The following is a 12,676-nucleotide window of genomic DNA, read 5'->3' as shown; positions in this document are numbered from 1 at the left end:
ATGTGATTAAGTCTGGGTTTGGGTTGTTTTGGACCATACATGTGATGTTTACATACCACATGTTACATTGAAATGTAATTAAGTCTGGGTTTGGGTTGTTTTGGACCATACATGTGATGTTTACATACCACATGTTACATTGAAATGTAATTAAGTCTGGGTTTGGGTTGTTTTGGACCATACATGTGACGTTTACATACCACATGTTACAAGTAAAATGTAATTAAGTCTGGGTGTGGGTTGTTTTGGACCATACATGTGATGTTTACATATCCCATGTTACAGTAAAATGTAATTAAGTCTGGGTTTGGGTTGTTTTGGACCATACATGTGATGTTTACATACCACATGTTACATTGAAAAGTGATTAAGTCTGGGTTTGGGTTGTTTTGGACCATACATGTGATGTTTACATACCACATGTTACATTGAAATGTAATTAAGTCTGGGTTTGGGTTGTTTTGGACCATACATGTGATGTTTACATATCACACGTTACAGTAAAATGTAATTAAGTCTGGGTTTGGGTTGTTTTGGACCATACATGTGATGTTTACATACCACATGTTACAGTAAAATGTAATTAAGTCTGGGTTTGGGTTGTTTTGGACCATACATGTGATGTTTACATACCACATGTTACATTGAAATGTAATTAAGTCTGGGTTTGGGTTGTTTTGGACCTTACATGTGATGTTTACATACCATACATGGACCATACATGTGATGTTTGCATACCAGATGTTACATTGAAATGTAATTAAGTCTGGGTTTGGGTTGTTATGGACCATACATGTGATGTTTACATACCACATGTTACATTGAAATGTAATTAAGTCTGGGTTTGGGTTGTTTTGGACCCTACATGTGATGTTTACATACCATACATGGACCATACATGTGATGTTTGCATACCACATGTTACACTGAAATGCAATTAAGTCTGGGTTTGGGTTGGTTTGGACCTTACATGTGATGTTTACATACCATACATGGACCATACATGTGATGTTTGCATACCACATGTTACATTGAAATGCAATTAAGTCTGGGTTTGGGTTGTTTTGGACCATACATGTGATGTTTACATACTATACATTGACCATACATGTAATGTTTACATACCACATGTTACATTGAAATGTAATTAAGTCTGGGTTTGGGTTGTTTTGGACCATACATGTGATGTTTACATACCATACATGGACCATACATGTGATGTTTACATACCACATGTTACATTGAAATGTAATTAAGTCTGGGTTTGGGTTGTTTTGGACCATACATGTGATGTTTACATACCATACATGGACCATACATGTGATGTTTGCATACCACATGTTACATTGAAATGCAATTAAGTCTGGGTTTGGGTTGTTATGGACCATACATGTGATGTTTACATACCATACATGGACCATACATGTAATGTTTACATACCACATGTTACATTGAAATGTAATTAAGTCTGGGTTTGGGTTGTTTTGGACCATACATGTGATGTTTACATACCATACATGGACCATACATGTGATGTTTGCATACCACATGTTACATTGAAATGCAATTAAGTCTGGATTTGGGTTGTTTTGGACCATACATGTGATGTTTACATACCATACATGGACCATACATGTAATGTTTACATACCACATGTTACATTGAAATGTAATTAAGTCTGGGTTTGGGTTGTTTTGGACCATACATGTGATGTTTACATACCATACATGGACCATGCATGTGATGTTTGCATACCACATGTTACATTGAAATGCAATTAAGTCTGGGTTTGGGTTGTTTTGGACCATACATGTGATGTTTACATACCATACATTGACCATACATGTAATGTTTACATACCACATGTTACAGTGAAATGTAATTAAGTCTGGGTTTGGGTTGTTTTGGACCATACATGTGATGTTTACATACCACATGTTACATTGAAATGTGATTAAGTCTGGGTTTGGGTTGTTTTGGACCAGACATGTGATGTTTACATACCATACATGGACCATACATGTGATGTTTACATACCACATGTTACATTGAAATGTAATTAAGTCTGGGTTTGGGTTGTTTTGGACCATACATGTGATGTTTACATAACATACATGGACCATACATGTGATGTTTACATACCACATGTTACAGTGAAATGTAATTAAGTCTGGGTTTGGGTTGTTTTGGACCTTACATGTGATGTTTACATACCATACATGGACCAGACATGTGATGTTTGCATACCAGATGTTACATTGAAATGTAATTAAGTCTGGGTTTCGGTTGTTATGGACCATACATGTGATGTTTACATACCACATGTTACATTGAAATGTAATTAAGTCTGGGTTTGGGTTGTTTTGGACCTTACATGTGATGTTTACATACCATACATGGACCATACATGTGATGTTTGCATACCACATGTTACATTGAAATGTAATTAAGTCTGGGTTTGGGTTGTTTTGGACCATACATGTGATGTTTACATACCATACATTGACCATACATGTAATGTTTACATACCACATGTTACAGTGAAATGTAATTAAGTCTGGGTTTGGGTTGTTTTGGACCATGCATGTGATGTTTACATAACATACATGGACCATACATGTGATGTTTACATACCACATGTTACAGTGAAATGTAATTAAGTCTGGGTTTGGGTTGTTTTGGACCATACATGTGATGTTTACATACCACATGTTACAGTGAAATGTAATTAAGTCTGGGTTTGGGTTGTTTTGGACCTTACATGTGATGTTTACATACCATACATGGACCATACATGTGATGTTTGCATACCACATGTTACATTGAAATGTAATTAAGTCTGGGTTTGGGTTGTTTTGGACCATACATGTGATGTTTACATACCATACATTGACCATACATGTAATGTTTACATACCACATGTTACAGTGAAATGTAATTAAGTCTGGGTTTGGGTTTTTTTGGACCATACATGTGATGTTTACATAACATACATGGACCATACATGTGATGTTTACATACCACATGTTACAGTGAAATGTAATTAAGTCTGGGTTTGGGTTTTTTTGGACCATACATGTGATGTTTACATAACATACATGGACCATACATGTGATGTTTACATACCACATGTTACAGTGAAATGTAATTAAGTCTGGGTTTGGGTTGTTTTGGACCATACATGTGATGTTTACATACCACATGTTACATTGAAATGTGATTAAGTCTGGATTTGGGTTGTTTTGGACCATGCATGTGATGTTTACATAACATACATGGACCATACATGTGATGTTTACATACCACATGTTACATTGAAATGTGATTAAGTCTGGGTTTGGGTTGTTTTGGACCATACATGTGATGTTTACATACCACATGTTACATTGAAATGTGATTAAGTCTGGGTTTGGGTTGTTTTGGACCATGCATGTGATGTTTACATAACATACATGGACCATACATGTGATGTTTACATACCACATGTTACATTGAAATGTGATTAAGTCTGGGTTTGGGTTGTTTTGGACCAGACATGTGATGTTTACATGATACTATCCTCACAATGGTGAAGGTGTTAAAAGGAAGTTCTTGACTGAGACTGAAATGGAAGGAGTCGCAATGGCGCCCTCTACTGGTCAAAAGAGGTACTACAGCTTATTTAGTTATGTGATGGCAGCTGGGACAAAACTACATCTGTACCTGGGTGCACAATCTGAAGATGGCTGTGTAGGTAGTGAGATACATCAGTTCCAATGGAGGAAGCTATCCTCACTTCCTGTTTGTTGTAGAGGGTGGCAGGAGACCTCTGAGACTCGCTTAGCTGACACCTGAACAATTTGATTTAGGGAATTCTTGTCCTTAAGTGACAGGTGACTGAACCATGAGACCAGGGAGAAGGACGGGTGACTGAACCATGAGACCAGGGAGAAGGAAGGGTGACTGAACCATGAGACCAGGGAGAAGGACAGGTGACTGAACCATGAGACCAGGGCGCATGACGGGTGACTGAACCATGAGGCCAGGGAGAAGTATGGGTGACTGAACCATGAGACCAGGGAGAAGGAAGGGTGACTGAACCATGAGACCAGGGAGAAGGACAGGTGACTGAACCATGAGACCAGGGCGCAGGACGGGTGACTGAACCATGAGGCCAGGGAGCAAGACGGGTGACTGAACCATGAGACCAGGGAGAAGGACGGGTGACTGAACCATGAGACCAGGGAGCAGGACGGGTGACTGAATCATGAGACCATGGAGAAGGACGGCTGACTGAACCATGGGACCAGAGAGCAGGACAGGTGACTGAATCATGAGACCAGGGAGAAGGACGGGTGACTGAACCATGAGACCATGGAGAAGGAAGGGTGACTGAATCATGAGACCAGGGAGCAGGACGGGTGACTGAATCATGAGACCAGGGAGAAGGACGGGTGACTGAACCATGAGACCATGGAGAAGGAAGGGTGACTGAATCATGAGACCAGGGAGCAGGACGGGTGACTGAATCATGAGACCAAGGAGAAGGACGGGTGACTGAACCATGAGACCAGGGAGAAGGAAGGGTGATTAAATCATGAGACCAGGGAGCAGAACGAATGACTGAACCATGAGACCAGGGAGAAAGACGGGTGACTGAACCGTGAGACCAGGGAGCAGGACGGGTGACTGAACCGTGAGACCAGGGAGAAGGACGGGTGACTGAATCATGAGACCAGGGAGAAGGATGGGTGACTGAACCATGAGACTATGGAGAAGGACGGGTGACTGAATCATGAGACCATGGAGAAGGACGGGTGACTGAACCATGAGACCAGGGAGAAGGACGGGTAACTGAACCATGAGACCAGGGAGAAGGACGGGTGACTGAACCATGAGACCAGGGAGAAGGACTGAACTATGAAACCATGGAGAAGGATGGGTGACTAAACCATGAGACCAGGGAGGAGGACGGGTGACTGAACCATGAGACCATGGAGAAGGACGGGTGACTGAACCATGAGACCATGGAGAAGGACGGGTGACTGAACCATGAGACCAGGGTGCAGGACGGGTGACTGAACCATGAGACCAGGGAGCAGGACAAGACAGGTTCTTTGGAAGCACGGTAAAACATGATCATGACGGTCTGGTCAACATTAAAATGAGACAGTTTTCTCCAACAGTACACACCTTTTTACACACCGCATCACAGTTGGATTCACATTTCAGTTGTGGATCAATTCTAGTCCCAAGGTATTTATACTTGTGCACATTTGCAATGACCTGGTTTTTAATCGCAGTGGGCTGGTTCACATGGGGTCTCTCCTGAAGTCCACCAGCATGTCTTTAGTTTCTGATTCAGAGTTGAGCTGGAGGTAAGACTCGGCACACCAGGGTTCAAATAATGTCTGCTTGTATCTCCATGTAGCAAAGCCAACTATGACTGCATGTTTGTCATATTTATGTTTGTGTACCGGGGAGACAACACAACCTTGTGGTGAGAAGGTAGAACTACCTTTCCTGATGTCTGTTTCATGTGATGTTGAGGTCCTCAGTTCTTCTGTACAGACATCATAAATGTTTGTTTGGCACATAGTCACATGACCAAATGGTCTTCATCGTTGGTGCATCTTGTTTGAAGAAGTATTGTGTGAAAGTTCTGGTCCTCATGCGGGTCCTGGTCCAACAGGTCGCTGTTTCCTGGTCTCGCTGTAAGAGTTTAGCAGTTTGACCACAAAGTTTGTCCTGTGGCAACAACAAACATGGCGGCCGTGACATACTTAAAACCAGGGCTGGGCTTTTTGGTATCAATCTGATACTTATACTGATACTTTTGAACTGATCTCAACAAAGGCTCCTCCCACATCCTACGACGCAGCCTAAAACTGTTAGCAATGTATTTGTACGGTCAGGATGTGGGCTGGTTTGGTCAAAGTCCCAGAACCGGAGCTAAAAACACTGATCCAAACCAATATGGCCACTTTTGTGTTTGTTTTTGAAATTGGGTTTTTTAGACTTTCTCATGTATTTTTCCCAGACAGATTGATAGGTATCGATCTGATATCAGTACTTTTTAACTGAAAATGATCATTGAATCATATTTTTAGAGCGGTCAAAGACTCCTCCCACAACCTACGACCACCCTAAAACTATTAGCAATATATCATCAGCTACCTGTCTGGTATCCGTGGTAACGATGTGGGCTGGTTTGGTCAAAGTCCCTGGGACAAGGTGGTCCTAACAAGATCTTGGTTTGTATGCCAACCATATTTGTTTGATCTTGAAATCAGTTTATTTAGACTTTTTTGTGTATTTTGCCCAAATAGACTGACAGTTTGAATCCAATACCGATACTTTTTACCTCATCATCATCATTGAATGACCCTAATCCTAACCCTACTGTTAGCAATTTATCATCGGCATTCCGTCTGGTATCCGTGGTCAGGATGTGGGCTGGTTTGGTCAAAGTCCCAAAACAAGACCTGTTTCCAAACAAACTTGGCCGCCTTTGTGTTTGTTTTTGAAATCGGATTCATGTATTTTGCCCAGATAGATTGCTTGGTATCAATCTGATACTGATACTTTTTACCTAAAAATTATCATTGAATGATATTTCAATGGCTCCTCCCACATCCTACGACGCAGCCTAAAACTATTCGCAATTTATCATCAGCTACCTGTCTGGTATCCGTGGTAACGATGTGGGCTGGTTTGGTCAAAGTCCCTGGGACAAGGTGGTCCTAACAAGACCTTGGTTTGTATGCCAACCATATTTGTTTGATCTTGAAATCAGTTTCTTTAGACTTTTTCGTGTATTTTGCCCAAATAGATTGACAGTTTGAACCCAATACCGATACTTTTTACCTGAAAATGATCATTGAATGACCCTAATCCTAACCCTACTGTTAGCAATTTATCATCGGCATTCCGTCTGGTATCCGTGGTCAGGATGTGGGCTGGTTTGGTCAAAGTCCTGAAACAAGACCTGTTTCCAAACAAACATGGCCGCCTTTGTGTTTCTTTCTGAAATTGGATTCATGTATTTTTCCCAGATAGATTGCTTGGTATCAATCTGATACCGATACTTTTGACCTAAAAATGATCATTGAATGATATTTTTAGACGTTTAGTGAGTGGTCAATGGCTCCTCCCACATCCTACGACCACCCTAAAACTATTCGCAATTTATCGCCGGCTACCTACCTGTCTGGTATCCGTGGTGACGATGTGGGCTGGTTTGGTCAAAGTCCCTGGGACAAGGTGGTCCTAACAAGATCTTGGTTTGTATCCCAACCAAATTTGTTTGATCTTGAAATCAGTTTCTTTAGACTTTTTCATGTATTTTGCCCAAATAGACTGACAGTTTGAATCCAATACGATACTTTTTACCTGAAAATGATCATTGAATGATATTTTTAGACGTTTAGTGAGTGGTCAAAGGCTCCTCCCACGTCCTACGACGCAGCCTAAAACTATTTGCAAATTATCATCGGCTATCCGTCTCGTATCTTTAGGATGTGGGTTCAAGTCCCTCAGACGACCCCTAAAGACCTAAAAACACTGATCCAAATCAAAATGGCCGCCTTTGTTTGTTTTTAAAAAGCAGATTCTTTAGACTTGCCTATTTTTCCCCAGATAGATCGCTTGGTATCATCTGATACTGATACTTTTTGACCTGAAAATGATCATTGAATGATTTTGTGATGTTTGGTCACACTTAGTGTGTGGTCAAAGACTCCTCCCACATCCTACGACCACCCTAAAATTATTCGCAATTTATCGCCGGCTACCTGTCTGGTATCCGTGGTGACGATGTGGGCTGGTTTGGTCAAAGTCCCTGGGACAAGGTGGTCCTAACAAGACCTTGGTTTGTATCCCAACCATATTTGTTTGATCTTGAAATCAGTTTCTTTAGACGTTTTTGTGTATTTTGCCCAAATAGACTGACAGTTTGAATCCAATACCGATACTTTTTACCTGAAAATGATTATTGAATGACCCTAATCCTAACCCTACTGTTAGCAATTTATCATCGGCTATCTGTCTGGTATCCGTGGTCAAAATGTGGGTTGGTCTGGTGAAAGTCCCAAAACAAGACCTGTTTCCAAACAAACATGGCCGCCTTTGTGTTTGTTTTTTAAATCGGATTCATGTATTTTGCCCAGATAGATTGCTTGGTATCAATCTGATACTGATACTTTTGACCTAAAAATTATCATTGAATGATATTTTTAGACGTTTATTGAGTGGTCAATGGCTCCTCCCACATCCTACGACCACCCTAAAACTATTGGCAATTTATCGCCGGCTACCTGTCTGATATCCGTGGTAACGATGTGGGCTGGTTTGGTCAAAGTCCCTTGGACTAGGTGGTCCTAACAAGACCTTGGTTTGTATCCCAATCAAATTTGTTTGATCTTGAAATCAGTTTCTTTAGACTTTTTTGTGTATTTTGCCCAGATAGATTGACAGTTTGAATCTGATACCGATATGAAGGATATGTTTAGAGTCGTCAAAGGCTCCACCCACATCCTACGGCGCAGCCTAAAACTATTCGCCGTTTATCGTCGGCTGTCTGGTATGCGTAGTCAGGATGTGGACTCGTTTGGTCAGAGTCCCTGGGACAAGTTAGCCCAATCGAGACCTTTGGTTTGCAACCTAAAAACACTGATCCCAACCAAATGTGTTTTATTTTGAAACGGGGTTCTTTGGATTGTCTAGCCATGATGGAGGTTTCCACCAAGAACCTGGCTCTTCATAGGGGGCGCCACTGAGTGCCATTTATGTCCGTCTTTGGAAACTTATTATTTCAACTAATTTGTGGACAAGATATAAATAAAGACGATACAACATTAACAATATGAAACATGATGAAATAAACAACCAACTGATATTGAACCTGGTATCGGTATAAAGAAGGTCTGGATTAGTTTTTGCCTCGTTAAGGACTTGGGGTTGTATCCAGGACTAGCTGCAGTGTGCTCAACCATGTGAGCAGATAATAATAATAATAGATTTTATTTGTAAAAGCACTTTACATTGAGCAAACAACCTCAAAGTGCTACAGTGCATTTCAAAACAAAACAACTCTAAAACCACAAATAGCTCCCCCCAACAAGTAAAATAAATAGTAAAAAAAATTAAAACTAGAACAGCCTAATAGCTAGAACTAACACATCTAAAAAAAAAAGGCTTTTTAAAAGAAGGGTTTTTAAGCCTTTTTTTTAAAGCATCCACAGTCTGTGGTGCCCTCAGGTGGTCAGGGAGAGCGTTCCAGAATGCTGCATCATCTCTTTCTGTTTGACACGTCAAGAGAAGGCCATAGTCGTCATTCTCTAAGTGAGGGAGGGACGAGGCCGAGACTAACCCAGAACTTTGGGTCAGTCGCCATTTTAAAGCAGACAGGATTTGTTTTCCCACAGTTTGGACTAAAAACGGCACGACAGTGAAATGTCGCGACTAAAAAACGAAATCCTATCGAGAAAATGTGACTTTTTGTGTGTTTTTATTGTTTTGTGGGTCCTTACCAATTTCCCGGACAAAACTGGTAAACCTCCCCTGGTCATGTTTCCTCGTCCCTGCTGGTCTTGATGTCTCCATAAGAAGTCCATAAAAGGCTTGAAAGGCACGTTGTAATCAATGTTTGTGATGTCCTCCATTTTTTATTGACATGATCAACATGTTTGTATTTTGGGACAACATTGACAGTCAAATTCAGAGCTTTTGAAAAAAAAGAGGACGTTGACCTGTAAATACTTGTCATGTTTGTTCTTTGCTGTTTTGGAATTGTGTTTTTGCAAAATGTTCCGCTGGTTTCTTCTGATTTGGGAGGCGTTCGCTTGAATGATCCATCAGGTTTTTACTGCGCATGTCTATAAATGGCCCTATGGTATTAATAAATGACTTACATGGAATTGTGCCCAGCGTCATTTGTGTCTTTAAAAGGAGCTCACGGGAGTTGAAATAATTTAAAAATAATATGCACTATTTAACCCTTAAGTCCCAAATTGGGCCATCTCATAAAAATCTGACAGAAATATCAAATAATAATCAATATTTATATAAAATGATCTAATATTGGATATATATGTTTTACATTATTAGTGTTATTTAATCATTGATTCCTGGGTGGACGATTCACTTCAACACGATTCCTGCAAGGTATTGTTTGGAATGTTAATTAGAATTAAACTTTTTCAAAACAAAAGCTCCTTCTGGTTGCAGGAAATGGATTAAAAACATATCTTTGAAAACTGATTCTTAAAAAAAAAAAAAAATATGTATATTAAAGAAAATGACAAATTGTTTTTTTTAGATCAATTTTTGAAAATTGTTAATTGATTTAGAATCGGTATGCATAAAACAAACCGTGATTGAGATGTTTGTGCAACCCTATTATTATTATTGTTGTTGTTATTATTTGAAGTTTGCATGGCCTTTATGTCATAAACATGAGATGTTTACAACAAGGAAAAAACTCCAAATAATGTCATAAACATGAGATGTTTACAACAAGGAAAAAACTCCAAATAATGTCATAAACATGAGATGTTTACAACAAGGAAATAACTCCAAATAATGTCATAAACATGAGATGTTTACAACAAGGAAAAAACTCCAAATAATGTCATAAACATGAGATGTTTACAACAAGGAAACAACTCCAAATAATGTCATAAACATGAGATGTTTACAACAAGGAAAAAACTCCAAATAATGTCATAAACATGAGATGTTTACAACAAGGAAAAAACTCCAAATAATGTCATAAACATGAGATGTTTACCACAAGGAAAAAACTCCAAATAATGTCATAAACATGAGATGTTTACAACAAGGAAAAAACTCCAAATAATGTCATAAACATGAGATGTTTCACACAAGGAAAAAAACTCAAAATTATGTCATAAACATGAGATGTTTACAACAAGGAAAAAACTCCAAATAATGTCATAAACATGAGATGTTTACAAGAAGGAAACAACTCCAAATAATGTCATAAACATGAGATGTTTACAACAAGGAAAAAACTCCAAATAATGTCATAAACATGAGATGTTTACAACAAGGAAAAAACTCCAAATAATGTCATAAACATGAGATGTTTACAACAAGGAAAAAACTCCAAAAAATGTCATAAACATGAGATGTTTACAACAAGGAAAAAACTCAAAATAATGTCATAAACATGAGATGTTTACAACAAGGAAAAAACTCCAAATAATGTCATAAACATGAGATGTTTACAACAAGGAAAAAACTCCAAATAATGTCATAAACATGAGATGTTTACAACAAGGAAAAAACTCCAAATAATGTCATAAACATGAGATGTTTACCACAAGGAAAAAACTCCAAATAATGTCATAAACATGAGATGTTTACAACAAGGAAAAAACTCCAAATAATGTCATAAACATGAGATGTTTCACACAAGGAAAAAAACTCAAAATTATGTCATAAACATGAGATGTTTACAACAAGGAAAAAACTCCAAATAATGTCATAAACATGAGATGTTTACAAGAAGGAAACAACTCCAAATAATGTCATAAACATGAGATGTTTACAACAAGGAAAAAACTCCAAATAATGTCATAAACATGAGATGTTTACAACAAGGAAAAAACTCCAAATAATGTCATAAACATGAGATGTTTACAACAAGGAAAAAACTCCAAAAAAATGTCATAAACATGAGATGTTTACAACAAGGAAAAAACTCAAAATAATGTCATAAACATGAGATGTTTACAACAAGGAAAAAACTCCAAATAATGTCATAAACATGAGATGTTTACAACAAGGAAAAAACTCCAAATAATGTCATAAACATGAGATGTTTACAACAAGGAAAAAACTCCAAATAATGTCATAAACATGAGATGTTTACAACAAGGAAAAAACTCCAAATAATGTCATAAACATGAGATGTTTACAACAAGGAAAAAACTCCAAATAATGTCATAAACATGAGATGTTTACAACAAGGAAAAAACTCCAAATAATGTCATAAACATGAGATGTTTACAACAAGGAAACAACTCCAAATAATGTCATAAACATGAGATGTTTACAACAAGGAAAAAACTCCAAATAATGTCATAAACATGAGATGTTTACAACAAGGAAAAAACTCCAAATAATGTCATAAACATGAGATGTTTACAACAAGGAAAAAACTCCAAATAATGTCACAAACATGAGATGTTTACAACAAGGAAAAAACTCCAAATAATGTCATAAACATGAGATGTTTACAACAAGGAAAAAACTCCAAATAATGTCATAAACATGAGATGTTTACAACAAGGAAACAACTCCAAATAATGTCATAAACATGAGATGTTTACAACAAGGAAACAACTCCAAATAATGTCATAAACATGAGATGTTTACAACAAGGAAAAAACTCCAAATAATGTCATAAACATGAGATGTTTACAACAAGGAAAAAACTCCAAATAATGTCATAAACATGAGATGTTTACAACAAGGAAAAAACTCCAAATAATGTCATAAACATGAGATGTTTACAACAAGGAAAAAACTCCAAATAATGTCATAAACATGAAATGTTTACAACAAGGAAAAAACTCCAAATATTCCAAAGTTTCTCCAAAAAGTGGAATTGTGTATTTAAGATTCCAACATTAGAAGAGTTAGTGTGTCTGCACATTTATGAGGTCTTCTC

Source organism: Entelurus aequoreus, linkage group LG14, assembly GCF_033978785.1.
Source record: "Entelurus aequoreus isolate RoL-2023_Sb linkage group LG14, RoL_Eaeq_v1.1, whole genome shotgun sequence".
In the NCBI taxonomy this organism is placed as follows: Eukaryota; Metazoa; Chordata; class Actinopteri; order Syngnathiformes; family Syngnathidae; genus Entelurus; species Entelurus aequoreus.
Note: the sequence above shows the minus strand (reverse complement) of the source record.